This window comes from Heterodontus francisci, chromosome 6 (assembly GCF_036365525.1).
Source record: "Heterodontus francisci isolate sHetFra1 chromosome 6, sHetFra1.hap1, whole genome shotgun sequence".
NCBI lineage: Eukaryota > Metazoa > Chordata > Chondrichthyes > Heterodontiformes > Heterodontidae > Heterodontus > Heterodontus francisci.
Window position 1 is genome coordinate 130,331,468 of NC_090376.1, and position 24,554 is coordinate 130,356,021.

General features: G+C 43.3%; 1 protein-coding gene across 9 annotated transcripts in view; it reads right to left on the bottom strand.

Moving 5' to 3' along the window:
• klf12b (Kruppel like factor 12b) overlaps window positions 1-24,554 on the bottom strand; it is a 238,229-nt gene that overhangs the window by 31,799 nt on the left and 181,876 nt on the right. The window lies entirely within an intron of this gene.

A 24,554-nucleotide genomic window follows, 5' to 3' on the forward strand; every position in this document is an offset into this window, starting at 1 on the left:
TCGGCACAGACTCAGTGGGCCGAAGGGCCTGTTTCAGTGCTGTATCTCTAAACTAAACTAAACTAAACTAAAACCGAAAGACTGTGGCTTGTTTCATTATTATTACTATCTGCAGAAACAAAGTACTTTCTTTACTCTTATCATTTCTATGTATTAATTTTCCTAAATTCTTATTTCCTTTCTTTGAAAATGTTGCTTTTTACTTTCTCTTCTACATCTGAAGGTACTGATTCATACTGAGGTACGGTTCTATCAGGGTAACTAGGGTTGTTATCTCTCCAGAGTTGCCTTGGACTCTAGTTGCCCCAGAAGTTAGTGGTCTCACTATACCCCTGCCTAGTGCTTCTGTTGGTTTGCACAGAGTATGCTGGGAGGGGAGGTAGGGTTCTTGGGAATTAGCCAAAGATCGAAGGCTAGAAAGTATTGCTGTGCAAACAGCAACTGTATTGTATTTTGTATGAAATGCCTGTGTCTGCTATTTTCAAATAAACTGGATGACAGCTTCCTTTAACATAGCAGACAGAGGAATACAGCGCAAGTGTTTTCCTGCTAATATGACAATAGCAATTGCTAGCCTTCAGTCCACCAGCATTCAACACCAATGCACTCTGCTGACTGAACCTGGAGGGATAGAGTATTGTTGTGCCTTTGGTGTCTTTGAGTTTGGAAGTTCCTGCCAGCATTTCTGACACGCGAGTGTCTGATGAGCTAATACTCATCCACAAACCTTCACTCCCTCCACCACCAACACACAGTGGCAGCAGTGTGTACCATCTACAAGATGCACTGCAGCAACTCACCAAGGTTCCTTCGACAGCACCTACCAGACCCGCGATCTTTACCAACTAGAAGGACAAGGGCAGCAGATGCATGGGAACACCACCACCTGTAAGTTCCCCTCAAAGCCACACACCATCCTGACTTGGAAGTATATCGCCGTTCCTTCACTGTCGCTGGGTCAAAATCCTGGAACTCCCTTCCTAACTGCGCTGTGGGTGTGCCTACCTCATGTGGACTGCAGTGGTTCAAGAAAGCAGCTCACCACCACCTTCTCGAGCGCAATTAGGGATGCGCAATAAATGCTGGCCTAGGCAGCGACGCCCACATCCCATGAACGAATAAAAAAAAACTTCTGGGTTCAGAAATTTCCACCAACCAATATAGATGCATAAAAGGAAAGATTATATAGATGTTTTTATGGTAGAGATAGTCTTGGATGTGTCGTTTGGAAATATGGATTCCCGCAGTCAATCAGATGGTACACTTCAACTGCCAAGATTTCCGTTTGATCTGTATTTGAGGATGGAGATGAGGCAGAACAGCTATTGTTTTTGTCACTTTGGCGTTAGTCAGAAGTGATACCAACATCACAGTTTGAGTTGCACTTTGTGAACAAGCTTAAGAATTACCATATTTCTCAGAAATTCTTCAACAATAACTTTTTGGAAGGATAATTAATGGTAATGAATGCATGCTTGAACTCACTTGCTTATCCTAAAATTACTAGGGGTGAAAAGTTTTTGCTATTACACAATCGACTAACAAACTAGGGGGCAGCTCAAAAGACTAGCAGCATAATGAATGCAGCATTACTTTGAGACCTCTACCATAAAAACATCTATATAATTTTTCCTTTTATGCATCTATATTGGTTGGTGGAAATTTCTGAACCCAGAAGTTTTTAAAAATTTGTTCATGGGATGCCTAGGCCAGCATTTATTGTCCATCCCCAATTGCGCTTGAGAAGGTGGTGGTGAGCTGCCTTCTTGAACCGTTGCAGTCCACATGAGGTAGGCATACCCACAGCGCTGTTAGGGTGGGAGTTCCAGGATTTTGACCCAGCGACAGTGAAGGAATGGCGACATAGTTCCAAGTCATGATGTCGTGTGGCTTAGAGGGGCTCTTGCAGGCGGTGGTGTTCCCATGCATCTGCTGCCCTTGTCCTTCTAGGTGATAGAGGTCACGGGTTTGGAAGGTGCTGTCGAAGGAGCCTTGGTGAGTTGTTGCAGTGCATCTTATAGATGGTACACACTGCTGCCACTGTGTGTCGGTGGTGGAGGGAGTGAATGTTTGTGGATGAGTATTAGCTCATCAGATACTCGCGTGTCAGAAATGCTGGCAGGAACTTCCAAACTCAAAGATATCAGCGCCTCAAATACATCTTCTGATTTGTAAGTTATTGATGGGCAGCTATTCAGCATATTAAAGTTTTCCCTATTTCTGTACCATATAAATGTAAAGTTGTGTTCTGAAGAAGATACTTCTGGAGGTTGTAGAAAATCCAGCATTTCACTTAATTAGGATTTTTTCAGCACAAAGGACTTGGTTTTGGCAGCACATCACATTATAATGTTGCATTTATATTCCAGAAAAGCTTCTGTTTGAAGTGGTTCTGTGATTGCCCGTGCTGTGGCATCCACCCCATTTACGTTATCTGGGGGAATCCACACCGCTGCCAACAGTCACAAACAAAGAACCAGGACATTTATTTTCAATTCCTTGGGTAATTCCCAATGTCTGGGCAAAGTTTGTACACACTACAAGGTGCCAAATGCGTTTCTGCGCTACATCAGCAGCACCATTCGCGATTCCTCAGATACTGAAGCAGCCCGTGTCCATATGCAGCAAAACCTGGACAACATCCAGGCTTAGGCTGATAAGTAACATTCATGTGACACAAGTGTCGGGTAATCAACATCTCAAACAAGAGAGAATCTAACCATCCTACCTTCATGTTCAATGACATTACCATCACTGAATCCCCGACTATCAACATCCTGGGGGTCATCATTGACCAGAAACTGAACTGGACCAGCCACATAAATACTGTGGCTACAAGAACAGGTCAGAGGATAGGAATTCTGCAGCGAGTAACTCACCTTTGACTGCTCAATGCCTGTGCACCATTTACATGGCACAAGTCAGGAGTGTGATGGAATATTCTCCACTTACCTGGATGGGTGCAGCTCCAACAACACTCAAGAAGCTCAATACCATCCAGGACAAAGAAGCCCACTCGACTGTCACCCAATCCACCACCTTCAACATTCACTCCCTTCACCACTGATGCACAGTGGCAGTAGTGTGTACCATCTACAAGATGCAACTCACCAAGACTCCTTGGACAGCACCTTTCAAACCCCTGACCTTTACCACCTAGAAAGACAAGAGCAACAGATGCATGGAAACACAATCACCTGCAAGTTCCCTCCAAGCCACACATCATACTGACTTTGAACTGTATCGCTGTTCCTTCACTGTCGCTGGGTCAAAATATTGGACTCCTTTCCCAACAGCCATGTTGTTGGACCGACACTCAAAGAAGGCAGCTCACCACCACCTTCTCGAGGCCCATTAGGAGTGGGCAATAAACGTTGGCCGAGCCAGTGACATCCACATCCCATGAATGAATTAAAAAAAAGTCTGCTGATGACCAAAGAAAATAATGACACTTCAGACAGGCCCTTCTGGAAGCAGCAGAGCCCCTAACCACTTATCTCATTGTGTTGCTGGTACTGGAGGCAGCACAGAAGGTAAATGTATCTTCAATTGTCTGTTTCTATGGCCTTTCTGGCAGTTAGGACTCCTAGCAGAGGTATACCTGCTGTAGGTGTTGTTAGCATTGATAACATTGCCAGAAAAGCCTAAAAAATTGTTCTTGTCTATTCCATTTTGGAATACTGATTTCACAGTCCAGTTGTGCAAACATTCACCTAGTTTGATGTAGAAGTAATGTTCCACAAGGATAGGCCCGTTTGATGTTTGATTGGCCATATTGATGGTGTGTTACCTGCAATAGGCCAATAACTGAAATGTCTATGCAGTTTTGGGATGTTATGGGTCTTTCACAATATTCATTACACAACTGATTTTTCTTTTGAGAGGGCAAGTATTTGCATGTGAGGAATACAATAATTTCTATAAGGTGTTGACATGAAAAGGGATCAAATACAGCTGTTCCTTTTCGAACAAGACGTGTTATTACGAAGTTGCCAATTGTCTCACTGTTTGGTTTCCTTTTACATAGCAAGTCAATGTAGTCCGAGTTATGCGATTTCATTCAGCCATGAACAAGGTTGTTGACTAGAGTACAGTGCTGTGAAGTGAAGATGGCAGTTTTTACAATGAGGTTTATGCATGGTTTCAAAAATGCCACCTTCAAAGAACAAAGAACAGTACAGCACAGGAACAGGCCATTCGGCCCTCCAAGCCTGCGCCGATCTTGATGCCTGCCTAAACTAAAACGTTCTGCACTTCTGGGGACCGTATCCCTCTATTCCCATCCTATTCATGTATTTGTCAAGATGCCTCTTAAACGTCTTTATGGTACCTGCTTCCACCACCTCCCCCGGCAACAAGTTCCAGGCACTCACCACCCTCTGTTTAAAGAACTTGCCTCACACATCCCCTCTAAACTTTGCCCCTCTCACCTTAAACCTATGTCCCCTAGTAACTGACTCTTCCACACTGGGAAAAAGCTTCTGACGATCCACTCTGTCCATGCCGCTTATAACTTTGCAAGCCTCTATCATGTCTCCCCTCCACCTCCGTCGTTCCAGTGAAAACAATCCGAGTTTATCCAACCTCTCCTCATAGCTAATGCCCTCCAGACCAGGCAACATCCTGGTAAACCTCTTCTGTACCCTCTCCAAAGCCTCCACGTCCTTCTGGTAGTGTGGCGACCAGAATTGCACGCAATATTCTAAGTGTGGCCTAACTAAAGTTCTGTACAGCTGCAGCACGACTTGCCTATTTTTATACTCTATGCCCTGACCGATGAAGGCAAGCATGCCGTATGCCTTCTTGACTACCTTATCCACCTGCGTTGCCACTTTCAGTGACCTGTGGACCTGTACGCCCAGATCTCTCTGCCTGTCAATACTCCTAAGAGTTCTGCCATTTACTGTATACTTCCCACCTGCATTAGACCTTCCAAAATGCATTACCTCACACTGGTCCGGATTAAACTCCATCTGTCATTTCTCCTCCCAAGTCTCCAACCGATCTATATCCTGCTGTATCCTCTGACAATCCTCATCACTGTCCGCAACTCCACCAACCTTTGTGTCGTCCGCAAACTTACTAATCAGACCAGCTACATTTTCCTCCAAATCATTTATATATACTACAAACAGCAAATGTCCCAGCACTGATCCCTGCGGAACACCACTAGTCACATCCCTCCATTCAGAAAAGCACCCTTCCACTGCTACCCTCTGCCTTCTATGACCGAGCCAGTTCTGTATCCACCTTGCCAGCTCCCCTCTGATCCCATGTGACTTCACCTTTTGTATCAGTCTGCCATGAGGGACCTTGTCAAAAGCTTTACTGAAGACCATATAGATAACATCCATTGCCCTTCCTTCATCAATCATCTTCATCACTTCCTCAAAAAACTCAATCAAATTAGTGAGACACGACCTCCCCTTCACAAAACCATGCTGCCTCTCACTAATAAGTCCATTTATTTCCAAATGGGAATAAATCCTGTCCCGAAGAATCCTCTCTAATAATTTCCCTACCACTGATGTAAGGCTCACCGGCCTATAATTTCCTGGATTATCCTTGCTACCCTTCTTAAACAAAGGAACAACATTGGCTATTTTTTTAGATTTTTTTTTAAGATTTAGAGATACAGCACTGAAACAGGCCCTTCGGCCCACCGAGTCTGTGCTGACCATTAACCACCCATCTATACTAATCCTGCACTAATCCCATATTCCTACCACATCCCCACCTGACCCTATATTCCCCTACCACCTACCTATACTAGTGGCAATTTATAATGGCCAATTCACCTATCAACCTGCAAGTCTTTTGGCTGTGGGAGGAAACCGGAGCACCCGGAGGAAACCCACGCAGACACAGGGAGAACTTGCAAACTCCACACAGGCAGTACCCAGATTTGAACCTGGGTCGCTGGAGCTGTGAGGCTGCAGTGCTAACCACTGCGCCACTGTGCCGCCCAGTCCTCTGGGACCTCACCTGTAGCCAATGAGGATGCAAAGATTTCAGTCAAGGCCCCAGCAATTTCTTCCCTTGCCTCCCTCAGTATTCTGGGGTAGATCCCATCAGGCCATTTGCAAGACACCCAACACCTCCTTCTTTTTGATAATGAGATGACTGAGACTATCTACACTCCCTTCCCTGGACTCATCATCCACCAAGTCCTTCTCCTTGGTGAATACTGATGCAAAGTACTCATTTAGTACCTCGCCCATTTCCTCTGGCTCCACACATAGATTCCCTTGTCTGTCCTTGAGTGGGCCAACCCTTTCCCTGGCTACCCTCTTGCTCTTTATATACGTATAAAAAGCCTTGGGATTTCCCTTAATCCTGTTTGCCAATGACTTCTCATAACCCCTTTTAGCCCTCCTGACTCCTTGCTTAAGTTCCTTCCTACTGTCTTTATATTCCTCAAGGGATTCGTCTGTTCCAAGCCTTTCAGCCCTTACAAATGCTTCCTTTTTCTTGTTGACTTGGCTCACAATATCCCGCGTTATCCATTGTTCCCGAAACTTGCCAAACTTATCCTTCTTCCTCACAGGAACATGCTGGTCCTGGATTCTAATCAACTGACGTTTGAAAGACTCCCCCATGTCAGATGTTGATTTACCCTCAAACAGCCGCCCCCAGTCTAAATTCTTCAGTTCCTGCCGAATATTGTTAGAATTAGCCTTCCCCCAATTTCGCACCTTCACCCGCGGACTACTCTTATCCTTATCCACAAGTACCTTAAAACGTACGGAATTATGGTCACTGTTCCCGAAATGCTCCCCTACTGAAACTTCGACCACCTGGCCGGGCTCATTCCCCAATATCAGGTCCAGTACGGCCCCATCCCTAGTTGGACTATCTACGTATTGTTTCAAGAAGCCCTCCTGGATGCTCCTCACAAATTCTGCCCCATCCAAGCACCTAGCACTAAGTGAGTCCCAGTCAATATAGGGGAAGTTAAAATCACCCACCACTGCAACCCTGTTACCTTTACATCTTTCCAAAATCTGTCTACATATCTGCTCCTCTCCCTCCCGCTGGCTGTTGGGAGGCCTGTAGTAAACCCCCAACATCGTGACTGCATCCTTCCTATTCCTGAGCTCCACCCATATTGCCTCGCTGCATGACCCCTCTGAGGTGTCCTCCCGCAGTTCTTCTTCTTTCTTTCTTTTGGGCCTCCTTATCTCGAGAGACAATGGATACGTGCCTGGAAGAATACCCCCTGTCCGTTCAGAGACATCCTTGACCCTGGCACCAGGGAGGCAACATACCATCCTGGAGACTCTTTCACGTCCACAGAAGCGCCTATGTGTGCCCCTGACTATAGAGTCCCCTATAACTATTGCTCTTCTGCGCTTTGTTCCTCCCTGAACAACAAAACTTGGCACAAAGATCAAACTTGGCAAAATCTTTATTATAACAAATGATGGTGCTGTCTTCACTGCCATTATCACTGAAGGAGTCACCATTGTAGATTGATAATAATGCCTTATTTTGTTGCAAAAATGCCAGTCATTCAGTAAGCAAAAACAGCAAGCTGGCACAATGTCTATCAGCACTAGAGAAACACTTATAAGTAAATAAATCAAGATCAGCATTCAACATGGAAGCTTTTGAAGAAATATGCTGGCAATTGCACCAGTTAGTTGCCCTGTTTCTGCAGTATGCTGCCTGTTGGTGGCGACTGTTGCACTGTTTATTGGACACTGCAATGTTCGATTCTACTCCGTTATGATTCTCTATGCTGGAAGCAAGTTGCTATGCAGGGCTTACCATCACCTCACCTCCCTCCCTCCTCCTTCACTTTGTAGCTCTGTATCATGCACATTGAACCACATGTAGTATGCAATTTACAACCATTCTGTAATAGAACAATTGCAATAATATGTAAAGTCCAACTAATGACTGAGCTGCATGAACAAGCTGTGACTGTAAAAAGGAAGGTTGAGCAGCTGATGGACTTCAAAATACTTGGGTTTTGATGTGCCCTGTCTCTTAGAATATCTGGAAGATTTTTTGCTCTAAACACAATAACACTGGTTATAATATTTTTGTGTCTTTTTTCCTGTCTCAATGTGTCCCCCCCACGTGTCAGTCTTTCCCCCTTCCTGTAAACAGGATCAACACAGCATCGCAAAACATTATCGACAACAAAAAGAAAATGCACACATTGCATTTTCATCTGTAGTCTGATTAAAGTGTTCTGAAATGAATTTAAAAAAAAATCTTTTATGTAACTTCATGTGCCACTGTAAGGGTTAAGAGGGAAGCTACTTGCAGACATATGCCAATATTATTGTGTAACCAGATGCCAGGAGATGTGCAAGAGCAGTCGGGAGTGGCTTGTTTTCGAGGTTATGTTTCCTCCCCATTGCCCATGGGGAAAGTGTTTCTACTTCAACCCAGAGTTACCTCTTTAAGACATGAACAGGATCAATCTTTGCGAGGGATTCAGGATGGGAACCCCTGTACTTGGACTGTTTCATCATTGTGTTATGCTATCATAAAATTACCTTTTAAAATGGACTATGTAGTATAATGTTTAATTTGAATTGCAAGGTAGCAGCGCTGTTCCCTTCTACACTTTCTGGGGGGGAGGTACCAATTTTGGGGTGTGGCATAGAGCAACCTTGGGGCGGAGGGGTGGGTGGCTCTGCCCAAGCAAGAGGGATAAAATGCCAAGGGCTGGTCCAACCATTATGGTTTAGCACACTTTCCAGTGGTTGGCTGATAAGAAGCTTTCATAGAGACATACAGCATAGAAGGGGGCCATTCAGTTCATCGTGCCTGTGCCAGCTCTTTAAAAGAGCTATCCAATTTAATCCCACAGCCCAGCTTTCTCTCCATAACACTGAGAATTAGTTCTCTTTGAATACCAATTGCCCTTTGAAAGTTCCTATGGAAGTAGATTTCACCACCCTATCAGTTTATGTGTTCCAGATCATCAGAATCCTCTGTGAAATAATTTCGCCTCATTTTCCCTCTGGTTCTTTTGCCAAATATTTTCAATCTATGACCTCTGGTTTTCAACCCACTTGCCAGAGGGAACAATCTTTCCCTACTTGCTCTATCAAAACCCCTTATAATTTTGAGTATCCTTATTAAGTCTCCCCTTAAATGTCTCTGCTCTAAGGAGAACAATCCCAGCTTCTCCAATCTATCCAGATAACTGAAGTCCCTCATCCCTGATATCATCCTGGTAAACCTCCTTTGCACTCTCTCTAAGACTGTGACGTTCTTCCTGAAGTCCAGTGCCCAGAACTGTACACAATACTCCAACTGAGACTGAAACAGAAATTTGTGAAGGTTTAGTGTGACTTCTTAGATTTTGTATTCAATGCCCCCAATTACAAAGCGATGCCCCTATTTACAAAGTTTTGTCCTGGAAACAACCTATCGCCTATCCTTTTGGCTGAGGAATGGAGGTTGGCTTAGGAGGAGAAAGGAGGACAAAAATGGGAATGGGAGAAAAGGATTACACTAATTATTTTTTCCTTGAGTAGAATTTATTTAGAGATACAGCACTGAAACAGGCCCTTCGGCCCACCGAGTCTGTGCCGACCAACAACCACCCATTTATACTAACCCTACAGTAATCCCATATTCCCTACCACCTACTAGGGGCAATTTATAACGACGAATTCACTTGCCAATCTTTGGCTGTGGGAGGAAACCGGAGCACCCGGCGAAAACCCACATGGTCACAGGGAGAACTTGCAAACTCTACACAGGCAGTACCCAGAATCAAACCCAGGTCCCTGGAACTGTGAGGCTGCGGTGCTAACCACTGCGCCACTGTGCCACAGTTGCTTAAGGTTATTAGGTTATGCCAACCTTCAGCAGAAATAGTTGCTGTGTTAGCCGCCTCTGTTTCTAGAAGGCAAAGATCAACACCTCCACATTGGATTAAAAAGACCCTTCCGCTCTGCAAAGTAGAAATCTGTTTAGAAGGATCTTCCGTAAGGATTTACAGCTACAAAGCCAATGTTACTTGCAATATTTTTCCAAGAGTTTCTTGTTAAGAGGTTAGTGTGAAAAAGAACATTTGAATAAACACTGTAATGCATTTCTGTGCAAGGGAAAATACCTCAGGTTACAGGGAAAAGCATTTAAACATTTAGTAGTATGTATGCCTTACAAGAGATAGGTTACATCTGAATAAAAGTAAAAAGGAAAGAGTTTTTAATCCCTCGTTCTTTTGAAAAAGCGTAGAAACTCTGTCTAGATAGAATACTAATTGGGATTTTTCCTGAAGTTAGACAAAAAATCAACAGAAATCCTTTGCTATTTTATGGCCAAGTGGGGAGGGGGTCACAGTTGCCCCTCTGGCATTTCCTCTTATTTGAGCGCAACAGAGTTTATTCCTTTTTAAACAGTGGTTGTACTTATCACCTCAGTGAGTGTTTTACCTCTTTCCTTTATTGTGATTGTGAAAGAACCAATTGGACAGGTTCTCTTGAGTTTAAACAAGAAAGAGGTAAGTTTATTATACTTAACAAGCTAACCCTGATTTAAAAATAATTTTTAAAAATGCTACACATTCACAACAGAATCACACAAACATACAAATAGATCACAAAGTGGAAAGTAGGTTTTTGATTGGATTAAAGCCCTGAATAAATAAAAGATAAATACACAGTTTGAGGTTGGATGATACGGTGATTGTCCAGCTAGAGTTGTACTCTTGAAGTCCTTGGTTGGTCAAAATGCAGTTTGTGGCTGGCCTGCTTTGCTCAGGGTTTTATTGAAGGCAGAATTGTAGTTGGCTCTCTTTCCCCTGGTCTCTGGCTGTAGCAGTCTGTAGGCTTGGAGGGTCCACAGTCACAGATGGTTTTCAAACTTGATGTTTTCTGGAAAGAGAGAGAAAGGGAAGCACGTAGCCTTCTCTGCTGCTGCACATTCAGTTACTGCTTGTCTTCTCTGCGTGTACCAAAGCTCCCAGTTTTTTTCAGAGATGGACGGACGGTCACATGGTTCTCTCAATCCCCTTTGTTTTTAATGAAGTCCGAAATCTAAAACCCAAAAGCGCTCTCAGGTGGTCAGTGTTCATGCCTGGAGGGTTGTCTCCACTTATGAATGCCTCAGGATGACTTTGAATGTCCTGCAAACAAGGATGATCTGGATAATCTACTCAGTTAGCCCAAAGCATTGTTCTGGCTGGGCTTCTTGTTACATTTCTGTCTCCAGTTCGATCTCCTGGTATTACAGATGCAAACTGCAGTCTTGGTTGCCACTTTTTTTAAACGTTAACTGTAGGATTTTTTCCATTAAAATTCTAATGTAAGTTTCCAACCCATGAATTAATATTTCTCATTTGGCCTATTGTGTTTTCCCGACACACCCAATCTTTACATGTTCCATTTTGTTGTGGCTTAAAAGAAAATTACTATATGCAAATATATGTTGAGGATAAAATGTCATTGTTGAGAATTTGCAATGTTTGTATGGGGTTTATTCCCTGTGCTATGATGCAAAAATGAACCAATTTAGGGTTGTATCTCTATGAATAGTAGTACTACTAGTACAAGGGAAATGCAAACATTGGTGGATTTTATAGTCAGCCTACCCTGTGTGAAGATTGCCCCAACTCTTCTCCAAGCTCTGGTATGACATCTGTTGTTAATACTTTCACAAAATGGAATGGAAGAGAAAAGCCACTTGCATTTATATAGTGCCTTTCACAACCTCAGGGCATCCCAATGCATTTCACAGCCAACGTTTTACTTTTTTGTTTGAAGTGTTGACACTGTCCCAATGTAGGGAAACAGGGCAGTCAATTTACATGCAGAAAGGTCTCATAAACAACAGTGAGATAAATGATCGATTAGATTGTTTCTTAGTGATGTTTGAATTATGCCTTGGCATCTTTTACATCCACTTGCAAGGGTTAAATAAAGACTTGCATTTACATAGACCCTTTCACAACCACAGGACATCCCAAAGCCAATGGAGTACTTTTGAAGTGTAGTCACTGTTGTAATGTAGGAAACATGGCAGCAATTTGCACACAGCAAGCTCCCACAGCAGTAACATGATAATGACCAGAAAATCTGTTTTTTTGATGTTGGCTCAGGGATAAATATTGACCAGGACACTAGGGATAACTCCCCTGCTTTTCTTCAAAATTATGCCATAGGATCTTTTACATCAACCTGAAAGGTCATCTCATCCGAAAGACAGCACCACTGACAGTGCAGCCCTCCCTCCATACTGCACAGGACTGTCAGTTTTTTTGTGCTCAATTCCTGGAGTGGAAATTGAACCCACAACCATCTGACTCAGAGGTGAGAGTGCTAACAACTGAACCAGCAACACTGAAAAGACTTCAACTATGCAGCATTCCCTCAGTGATGCACTTAAATGTGAGATATGTGCTCCAGTCCCTAGAGTGAACTTGAACCCACAACCTTTTAATTCAGAGGCAAGAGGGCTACCACTGAGTCAAATCATATGTCTTGGGTAAATCTGAACACTTGTCATTAAATACAATGTACTAAAAGCCATGATTGACACAGCTGAGAAATTCTAGCCTCAAATTACTGAAACAATTTAATGGCAAACTTGGGACCAATGGTGGTTTAAATGTTTAATTGCTGTGTTTCAGAGCTAAGAACAGTTTTGGTATAGAAAGGTGGTTTTACAACCAACAAACAGCAGACAACATATATCCAGACACAAACTCAAGAACTCATCTGAGCTGAAGTCATTTGACAGAATAGAACAAAGCAAACCTTGATGGACTTGAGTTCAATTTTAACTGGTGCATACAAAAGTTTACTGGAATTCAACAGTGTGATTATTTAATTTCACTTTGACATTTCCAACACTATAATGTATCAAATATAGTCAGAAAAGATTTATTTTCACCTAGGTTGGGATATTGAGCCCTGATTTTCCACAAGTCACACTGTTTCTCATTAAGTTCATTTTTCACATACAACACTCATTTTATTTTATTGATTGCTTTAAAGTATGGCAGCTGTGGCTTAAAAGTGATTTACTGGCATCTACAATACCAATGAATAATTTAAATTTGTCTTTACATGTTGTTCAGTGTCTTACAGTTAGAAGAATCTCAATATGAGAAGGGATGGCAAAGGGTGGGTCAGTGACGGACATCACTTGCTCCAGAGATTGATGTCCGTCCTTTAGACTTCAGTCATAATTGCCACAATTTTACAAGTAAAATTTACATGCCACACTAGTCATGCTGTTGCACTGGCTCCTTTTCTCTCAAAAAATTGGGATGGTTGACTCTGTAGAGTTATGAGACATCAAAGCAAAGTTGCATTAAACGACACTAAAGTCAAATCAATCTGAAATGAAAACAGAAAATGCTGGGAACAATCAGGTCAGGCAGCATCAGTGAAGGAAGAGAAACAAGAGTTAACGTTTCAGGTTTATGACCTTTCATCAGAACTGGAACTGAAAGGTCATTGACCTGAAATGTTAACCCTGTTTCTCTCTCTCTCTACAAATGCTGCCTGACCCACTGAGTATTTCTAGTAATTGCTGTTTTTATTTCTGTCTCACTCTGGCATTGGTTGAAGATGAATGTTGGCTATCACACAGGAATTCGAACTGATCTAGCAACTCAAATCTGGGCATCCATGAGATGCTGTGGGCCATCAACAGCAGCAGAATTATATTCCACCACAATCTGTAACCTTATGGACCGGCATATCCCCCACTCTACCACTACTATCAAGCCGGGGGACCAGCCATGGTTCAATGAAGGAATGCCAGGAGCAGAACCAGGCATACCTAAAAGTAAGGTGTCAGCCTGGTGAAGCTACAGCACAGGACTATTTGCATGCCAAACAGCAGAAGCAGCATGCAACAGACAGGACTAAGCAATCCCACAACAAATAGATCAGATCTAAGCTCTGCAGTCCTGCCACATCCAGTCATGAATGGTGGTGGACAATTAAACAACTAATAGGAGGAGGAGGCTCCACAAATATCCCCATCCTCAATGATGGGGGAGCCCATCAGTGCAAAAGAAAAGGCTCAAGCATTTACATCCATCTTCAGCCAGAAATGCCGAATGGATGATCCATCTCGGCCTCCTCCTGAGGTTCCCAGCATCACAGATGCCAGTTTTCAGTCAATCCGATTCACTCCACGTGATATCAAGAAACAGCTGAAGGCACTGGATACCTCAAAGGCTAAGGACCCTGACAACATTCTGTGATAGAATATAGGTATAATAGGCTTAATTAGGTAGAATTTAGATATATTTAATATATTATACCTTTTAGAATTAAACATTGAATAAATGGTCAGTTTTCAAGACTCACTGAAATTCCCCTTTAAGAAGGTAGAGTTAAACATTTCAAGGTTTTTCAAGACCCCTGTTATCCCTGTTACAATAGAATGTGAACCAGAAACATCTTTTAAGTTGGGAAATCCATTTCAGTGTTTCTGTTGCCAGGGAATTGGAGGATAAACACACATTGAAATGTCCTGTGACATCAGTAAAAGGTAGCCATAAATTTAATTAATTAATAGTGTTGGATGGTGATGTAGACAGATCGGCTCAAAAGGCTGTTACAAGGTACCATAAAAAACACAATTATAGATAATAAAACAATAAATGGAAGAGTACTTACAGGTCAAGTAAACACAATTATAAACATTTTGACCAGATAAATGCTCACAACTTCAAGAGTAGGGGAATTCCAGCAAAACATTAAGTGGAGATGTTAGTTAATGATATTCCCATCTATGGATCTTGAAAGCAAGAAAAACACACACACACACAAAGGTAACACCTATATGCTAAAAGGTCAGAAGATCCCTCAGAAACAGTATAAGCATGAGGGTTCAGAAGCAAAAATTAGAAGTGCTGAATCCTCATCAATACTTCTCACCCTATGGTTTACTCGGGAATTTACTAAAAAAAGTTTACTTTAAATTTTGATGGATATTCTAAGATATTTTTCTGTAACATTAGCAAGGTTAAACTGTTGGATTCTGTTAGAAATAAGGTTATGTGTTACATCTCTTCATAATATTTGATATTGTGATATACTTATCCGCTTAAAAGTGTATTGCAAGTTCAATTCTTTAATAAATATATAAAAGTTAATAAATAGTCTCATGTGGTATTCTGCATAAAACTACAAGAACCCCCCTCTCTGTGTCTCTTTAAGTGGAGAGATACGTATTGAAGAGAGTTTCCCAGACCCTTATAATATCTGGGACATTTATGACTTAGCCATAATTATTAAAAATAGGCTGTCTGAAAGATGGTAATATTCTCTGTTAGTTTTCTTTCTTTGAGGGAAAGCTAATTCAATTCTTTGGCCCCAAATAAGTGTCTATAAGAATTTTTTTGGTTTGAACTGAACTAAAGGACTAAGGGCTACGGGCCAAGTGCAGGAATATGGGATTAGAATAGTTGAGTGCTGTATGGCCGGCACAGACACGATGGGCTGAAGGGCCTGTTCCTGTGCTGTATGACTCTAAGACTCTAAAGGAGATTCATAGGGATGTACGCCTGATTTGGTTTAGTCCCTATAAGGGGTTGAAGTCATAGATCACTTCAATTCCGGCAGTAGTACTGTGCTCCAGAACTAGCTGCACCCCTAGCCAAGCTATTCCAGTACAACTACAACACTGACGTCTAGACAGCAATGTGGAAAATTGACCAGGTATGTCCTATGCATAAAAAGCATAGTCCAACCCGGCCAATTACCATGCTATCAGTCTTCTCTCGATCATCGGTAAAGTGATGGAAGGGTTTGTCGATAGTGGCAATTTGCTCAGCAATAACCTGCTCACTGACGCTCAGTTTGGGATCCGCTAGGGCCACTCAGCTCCTGACCTCATTACAACCTTAGTCCAAACATGGGCAAAAGAGCCGAACTCCAGAGGTGAGGTGAGAAAGACTGCCCTTGACATCAAGACAGCATGTTACCGAGTACGGAATCAAGGAGCCCGAGCAGAACTGGAGTCAATGGGAATCAGGGGGGAAACTCTTTGATGGTTGGAGTCATACCTAGCACAAAGGAAAATGGTTGTGGTTGTTAGAGGTCAATCATCTCAGTCCCAGGACATCACTGCAGGAGTTCCTCAGGGTAATGTCCTAGGCCCAACCATCTTCAACTGCTTCATCAATGATCTTCCCTCCATCATAAGGTCAGAAGTGGGGATGATCACTGATGATTGCACAATGTTCAGCACCATTCACGACTCCTCAGATAAGGAAGCAGCCCATGTCCAGTTACAGCAGGACCTGGACAACATCCAAGCTTGGGCTGATAAGTGGCAAGCAACGTTCACGCCACACAGGTGCCAGGCAATGATTATCTCAAACAAGAGGGAATCTAACCAATCTCCCCTTGATGTTCAATGGCATTACCATCACTGAATCCCCCAATATCAAAAACCTGGGACTTACCAGTGACTCGAAACTGAACTGGAATAGCCACATAAATGCTGTGGCTACAAGAGGAGGTCAGACTCTCCACTTGGTTTGGATGGGTGAGGCTCCAACAGCACTGAAGAAGCTCAACACCATCCAAGACAAAGCAGCCTGCTTGACTGGCACCCCATCCACCACCTTCAACATTCACTGCCTTCACCACCGGCACACATTGGCAGCAGTGTGTACCATCTACAAGATACAGTGCAGCAATGCGCCAAGGCTCCTTCGACAGCACCTTCCATACCCGCGACCTCTACCACCTAGAAGAACAAGGGCAGCAGATGCAAGGGAACACCACCACCTGCAAGTTCTTCAAGCCGCACAACATCCTGACTTGGAACTACATCGCCGTTCCTTCACTGTCGCTGGGTCAAAATCCTGGAACTCCCTTCTTATCAGCACTGTGGGTGTACCTACACCCCAAGGACTGTAGCGCTTCAAGAAGGCAGCTCACCACCATCTTCTCAAGGGCAATTAAGGAATAGGCAATAAATGCTGGCTTAGCCAGTGACGCTCACATCCCATGAGCGAATAAAAAACAAATCCCTGATCTTTGAATAGTGCCATGGGGATTCTTTTACATTTACCTGAACAGACGGGTCTCAGTTTAATGCATCACCTGACAGAAGAATATGACATAGAAACATAGAAAATTTATGAAACAGAAAGAGACCATTTGGCCCATCGTGTCTGTGCCAGCTGAAAAAAGCTATCCAGCCAATCACACTTTCCAACATTGTAGTTTATGGCTCTTCAAGTGGATATACAATTAGGGTTTCTGCCTCTATCACCCTTTCAGGCAGTGGGTTCTACACACCCCCCACCCTCTGGGTTAAAATATTTTTCCTCCACTCCCTTCTAATCCTTCTACCAATTACTTTAAATCTATGCCCCCTGGTTATCGACCTCTTTACGAAGAGAAATAGGTCATTCCTATCCATGCTATCTAAACCCCTCATAATTTTCTACACCTCAACTAAGACTCTCCTCAATCTCCTCTGTTTCAAGGAAAAATACCCCAGCCTATCCAATCTTACCTCGTAGTTAACATTCTCTATTCCTGGCAACATCCTTGCAAATCTCCTCTGTACCCTTTCTAGTGTGATCACATCCTTCCTGTAATGTGGTGACCAAAGCCTTACAGGTGCTCCAGCTGCAGCCTAACTAGAGTTTCATACAGTTCCAGCATAACCTCCCTGCTCTTATATTCTGTGCCTTATCTACTTCTTAACCACCTTATCTATGCGTTCAATTTTTCCTTATTTTCATTACTAAAAAGGTCTTGGCACGCCATAGATCTTTTTATGATCAAGAGGAGAGAGGGCAGTCTGTCCTACCTCTGCCTGGTGCAGTTCTTCACGCAGTCAGTGGCTGGGATTTTACAAAGTTCCGGACTTCGGGCTCCGTGGCGGGGGGTGGAGTGCCGGAAGATTGTTCTGGCAGTGGACCGGAGCCCGATCTTTCAGGCAGCGGCAAGGCTCCATGGCGGCCCCCCACTACTGCTGGGCAATGGGACCCGGATTAAAATATTCAAATTAGCAGAATGCATACATTTAAATAAAATTCACTTCAATCTTACCTTTGGGCTGTGATCTTCTAAGCGGCGGCCGGCACTCATCCTTTTCCCATCTGGGGAAAGCAGGTGCCGCAGTGGCGGGGAAACGGGGGGATTTAAAGATTTTTAGTGTGTGGGGGGGGCGGGGAGAAATGGGGTCAAATTTACATCATTAGTGTAGGGATGGTGAGAAGGGGTGACCTGTGCATTTTCTTCAGTTTGGTGGTGGGCGGGTGTGGGATCGGAATTCCTCCTCCCCAACTGGACTTTAAAACTGGACTTTGTGGAGTATGGGGAAGGAACCCCCACCCCAACAGACACTAGTACTGTGAATAAGAGCCAAACCTCAACACAAAGCACACAGAGGCAGGCTGCATTCCGATGAGTCAATTTTCAAACATCCAACATCACAACAGAACTGATAATGTCCCAAATTCCAGACCTTTAACTGTATCATAACAGTGACACAGCATAACTGCCATCATGTTAAGTAATTGGGGAGGCCATTGTTACAACTAACTGGCCCCAGAGCACAGCATTCACTCCTGTCAAAACAGGAGAGAAACCTCTTTCATGGATATTAGCTTTGGAGCCTGGGTTACCTCACCTTAGTGGAGTTCATTGTTCTCGGTCAGGGAAGTCACATCAGCACGAGTGGCGCAGTGGTTAGCACCGCAGCCTCACAGCTCCAGCGACCCGCGTTCGGTTCTGGGTGTTGCCTGTGCGGAGTTTGCAAGTTCTCCCTGTGACTGCGTGTGTTTCCACTGGGTGCTCCGGTTTCCTCCCACAGCCAAAGACTTGCAGGTTGATAGGTAAATTGACCATTGTAAATTGCCCCTAGTGTAGGTAGGTGATAGGAGAATGGTGGGGATATGGGATTAATGTAGGATTAGTATAAATGGGTGGTTGATGGTCAGCACAGACTCGGTGGGCCGAAGGGCCTGTTTCAGTGCTGTATCTCTCTATGACACTAAATGGATCTGTCTGGACCAGGCAGGTAACAGAGGAAAGAGATTAAAAGGTGCTAAGTGCTGACCATCTGGCAGAATTACTTCAGGAGATGTGTTCATGATATTTTGATAAGGATCATCATAAAAAGGACAAGATCGAAGGGTTTGGCACTGCAGTTATGTGAAGAAGGACAAGGACTGGTCATCTCAGGTCTAGGCCTACAATTAACATTGGTAATGACCAGCCGTGTGGGTGATTGAAAGTTTCAGTCAAATCTTGAGGGGGTTTGTACTGTGGGGGCTGCAGTCGAGGAGGGTCGGGAACGGTCAACCTGGCTCGTGGACCTACAATTCTCACCGGAAGGACCAACCGCGTGGAAGATTGTAAGTTATCAGCCAAATCCAAGGGGTATTTGGGGCTGAGAGTTATAAAAGAATTTTAAGTGCAGCAACCAAATCCTGGGAGGGTTTGGGTTTTGACTTAAGTGAATTTGGGACAGAAACATGGGGTTTTGCCTGTGTTTTTTTTTTGAAAAGGTTTATTTTATAAGTCATGGGGACTTGTGTGTTTGGGTGAGTGCCAAGGTTAAATCACGGAGGGATTTCAATCGGACTAACCAATCAAGGTGTCATATGGTGTCCTTTAAATTAGTTTAGAGGTCTTTGTAGCAGGCTGTCAGGAGGGTTTTTATGTTTTTTTAAATAAACAAATTTGTGGTTCAGCCTAACCCTGTGTCGTGTGTAATTTTGTTCCTGTAATTCCCAAAGTCCAAGAACTGTAGCAAAGGGGTACGGAAACAGAACCTCTTACACAGGGTAGGTCAAGTGTGGAAGGTAAGTGCTTTGGGGTGGGGGAGAGGGCAAATAATGAATTTTACTGTTATTGGGTGGGGGTGGGAAAGGGGTGGCAGATTTTAAATCCGTACAGTGTGGGGCAGGGGTGTATAACTTTAAACATTTAAATTAGCCGACAGGCCTTTGAAAATGGCGCCCCGCCTGCACACAAGCAGCTGACACCATTGCCGGAGTCGGAGAACCCGCCGCCTCCACATGATTGGGAGGGGCGGCCCAACCGGCATATTATTGTGGGCTGCCACGAAAAAGATCGCAGTGGCATGGCGGTGCGCACATGCGGGCCACCGTTTTTTCCCCCACTGCCACTCCTGGCGGCAGGTGCATAAAATCCAGCTCAGTAGGAGATGGGAGACAATAATCCCTATCCTCAGTGAGAAGCATTTCTTAACATCAGTGCAGTTAATCTTGGGAAGTCAGAGGCATGGGGTCGAAAGGAGGTAATTAAACCTGTGTCCTTCCACCTAGGATTGTCGACTGTCTGTTCTTCTACCTGCCCAGCCAAATTTCTGAACTATGATTACCAGCTGATAGTTTTTAAAATTAATAATAGTGGCCACGTGCATGTTGAAAGCTAGGGTTGCCAACTTTGGTCAGACATATTCCTGGAGGTGTCATCAAATAGCCTCCTGCCTCTGACTGTCCCAGCCCCACACTCCTGCCATTGGTTGCCTGAAATGTCCAGTCACACTACACACACCCCCTTCCAACATCAATTGAAAAGTGAATAGGCTCTTCATTACCCGACAGGATCATTCTTCACAGTCAGTCAAATATCCTTTTTTTTTACAATATAATGAATAAACTGTCAAAAGTGTCAAAAGAATTTTTTTATAAAGCACACTTTTTTATTGTGCCTTTTATTTTTCTCCTGGGTTTGCTCATAGCAGTGAACTGGAGATTAGTCCTTAATTTCTGGAGGCTCCAGGCCTGTACTGGAGGGTTGGCAACTCGATTGAAAGCCTCAGCACAAAATAAGAAAGTAGGCACCGTACCGCTGATTAAAACTGTCAGCTGTCAATGGCTGTTTCAAAGCTGACCGTTTCAAAGAGCGCCAGGTGGCAAGTCCCCGCCTCTGTCCTTCGCTGCACTCTGTCACTTCGTAATGCAGGGTGCTTTTGATTTAATAGTAATGTAAGTAATGGTTTGAAAGCTACCTTGTTATTGGAGGTAGTCACAAAGCAATGAGTATGAATGACCTATACTTTAAGTAGGTTTATTTATAAAGTTGGAGAAGTGCCAACCAGACCTAATTGTGAGCTTTCTCATGAACACATCCAGCCCACTTCCTGCTGTTTTGCAGTTTGGAAGATCACCTGTTGCTTTTGGCTTAATGCCAGGCTGGGGCTTAACGGACATTATAGAATCAGTTGGAAATTAGATGGATCTGTTCTTCCAAGTACCAAAAATGATGGTCAATATGAAAGCAAACTAGAGCACCAAAACAGACTGAACGAAAACAGTAACTTTGTAGTGAGCGATCTAATCTACTCAATCGTCAATTGCGCAATCAATAGCTGAAGGTCTTTTAAAAGCAAAACAGAATAAATATTCATACAAATACTGTCAGTATCATTTACCTTTGTTCCTTTAAGTATAAAGAAAATGCCTGAAAAAAGTACTGATGTGTGAAATGTTACTTTTCCATGTATGCTATTGGTTGATGATCTAATCTTGGGCACGTGTTCTATGCTTTGACTGGTTTTACTTTTAACATTCATTGTAATCTCTGCACTATCTCTGTGGTTTTGCTCATCTTATAATTGCAGTTATCGATAATATTAAGGATAAACTGTAATGACATGAATAAAATATGACAAAGATATGATCGAATTATTTGCTCCATGCATCCATCTTGGTTGGGAACAGTTACTCTATTTATTACAGGTTGAAAAAAATTGTTCTTTCCCTGAATTTGTAACAGAAATGTCACATTTAGTACAGTTCTAGAAATATATATATATATATATGTTGCTGAGTTTTCAACATTTAACCTATCTGCAATAAAGGCCTATGTAAACACTTAGTGAGTGAGATTTTATGATCTATGATATATGATCGAGGGAATGTGAAAAATAATGGTGAGCATGCCAAGAATACTTTTATTTTTAAAGCAGCATGTGCTTGTTATTAAAAAAAAAAATCTGATCCAGCTTCAAGGTTTTGGTCTCTGTGCATTAGAGACTGGGAAACGGTGATCAGCAATTTTCATGCTTTTGGCTTCAAAAAGAAAGACAGACTTGCATTTACATAGCACCTTGCACAATCTCAGGAGGTCTCAAAGCCCTTCACTGCCAATGAAATACTTTCTTTGAAGTATAGTTGCTGTTGTAATGTAGGAAACTTGGCAGCCAATTTGTGCATAGCAAGGCCCCACAAACAGCCATGGGACAATGAATTAGCATGCCAGCCACGGATCAGTTGTTAGCATCCTCACTTCTGCGTCAGAAGGTTGTGGGTTCAAATACTACTCCAGAGACTTGAGTGCAAAAATCAAGACTGACACTCCAGTGCAGTGCTGAGGGAGTGCTGCACTGTCGGAGGTGCTGCCTTTCAGGTGAGATGTTAAACAAAGGCTCCATCTGCCCTTTTAAGTGGATGTAAAACATCCCCTGGCACTCATTCAAAGAAGAGCAGGACACTTCTCCCTGGTGTCCTGACTAATATTTATCCCTCAATCAACACCACTAAAAAAAAATGCTCTGATCATTACCACATTGCTGTTAGTGGAGTTTGCTCTGCGCATACTGCCTGTTGTATTTTCTACATTACAACAGTTCAAAAGAATTTCATTGGCTGTAAAGCGCTTTGGGATGTCCTGAGGTTGTGAAAGGCACTATATAAATGTAAGTATTCCTTTCTTTGGAAAATTTGTTTATCGGTGTTGTCTAAGGAATATTATTATCCAGGTTACCGGGGAGAACCCCTCTACTCTTCTTCGAAATAGTGCCACAGGATCTTTGACCTCCACCAAAGAGGGCAGACAGGGCCTTGGTTTAATGGTTCAACCGAAAGGTGGCACCTCGGACAATATAGCACTCCATTGGTACTAAACTGGGATTGTCAGCGTAGATTATGTGCTCAGGTCTCTGGAGTGAGGCTTGAATCCACAACATGCTAACTCAGGTAAGAGTGCTACCACACAGCTGCAGCTTTAAAAGTTCTGGCATTCAAGCGCTCATGGAGACAAAGTTTCATAGCATAATCCCCTTCAAGAGCCATGAGTATATTAGTTTTGACCATCATGAATTGGACTTGCATTTAAAAGCAGAGTCTTCCTGGACTGCTGGAGTATAGAAGTACAACTAACACTAGAATAGAACTGTAGAACAGTGCAGCACAGGCCCATTGAGTCTGCGCCGGCTCTTTCGAAGAGAAATCCAGTTGGTACCATTCCCCTGCCCTTTCCCCATATCCCTGCAGCTTTTTCTCTTACCCAAAAGACGATACTAGATTGACAGGGATACGGTGCCTTCACTTTTCTACCAGAGCAGAAAATATATAAATAAGAACCAGGCATTAGTGGCACTGAGCATCTGCAGGAGGCTGGAGCTGCCCGCAGAGCACATGCGGCAAAGGCAGCCAGCAGCCATGATGGGGCCTACTGCTGCCTTGCCAAAGAGAGCAGACAGCTCCTTGGAGGAGCAACAGAATAACGAGGTGAGGCAGTGCTTCCAAAATAAAAAAAGGTCTTGCGCTTGGCTCAGCGCAAGATCCCCGTAGGGTCAAAACATTTCATCTTCCAACAATAACGTTTGCCCTCTGCCTGATGTGAGCCCAACAGCTGAGCACTATCTTGCACCAGACTGGTTCGGCTCGGCGGAATCCTAATTGAAAATTACATTGGGGACGCCCCTGGCCCCTTAACGAGTTCCCCCAAGGGCTTAATCAGCCCTTAATTGGAGGAGAGCAGCTTCCCTGTTCCCTCCGCACCCCCCCACCCCCTCCACCCCACCTTCACATCGAAAATTGCAGACTGTCCCGGAGCCATCGGGTTCCAGTGGTAACCTCCGGGACGTGATTTTCAAATCACGTCTGCACCTGGTACCAGCCCTGTCGGCATTTAAAAATCCAGCCCAGGATGGTCCCCCCAATAGAGCATGGGTTAAAAACTGTGGAAAAACAAGAGAACAAAAGTACTTGTCAACTGCTACGGTTCCAATCATCGACATCAGGCAACAAGGAGTAGGTACTTTTGACAAGACACAATCAAAATCAAAGTCAGCTAGAGCTACAGAATTGGCACTTTGACAAGACTGAAGAGAATACTTGGTGAGGGGATGGGGGCTAATGTGCCAAGAAATATGTCTTTTTACATTATCTTAGTAGTATGCTCCTGGTAGGGAAAAGGACAAGGCAATAGAGGACTCTTTGTACTTCCTTAGATGCCAGTTTTAGATGGCCTCTTACATAATGAGAAAAATAAGGAGAAAGTTTCTTCAAAAAATACTTTGGAAACATGCAATTAAATTCTGAGAACTAGAAAGAAGTATATAGAGAAAGTAAAGTTCTGTACACATCACACACCATACTAATTAAGATATACCACAGGCATGTACATGATTTATGCTTACAAGATTCATGTTTTGTGAACGCTCTGCCACATTGTTAGTAGCACAGGTAACTGGGGAGTGAAACACTTTTTTTCAGAACAACAACTTGCATTATATAGCACCATTAACATAATAAAATGTCCCACGACGCTTTACAAGCATTATTAAACAAAATTTGACACTGAGCCACATGAGATATTGGGCCAGATGACCAA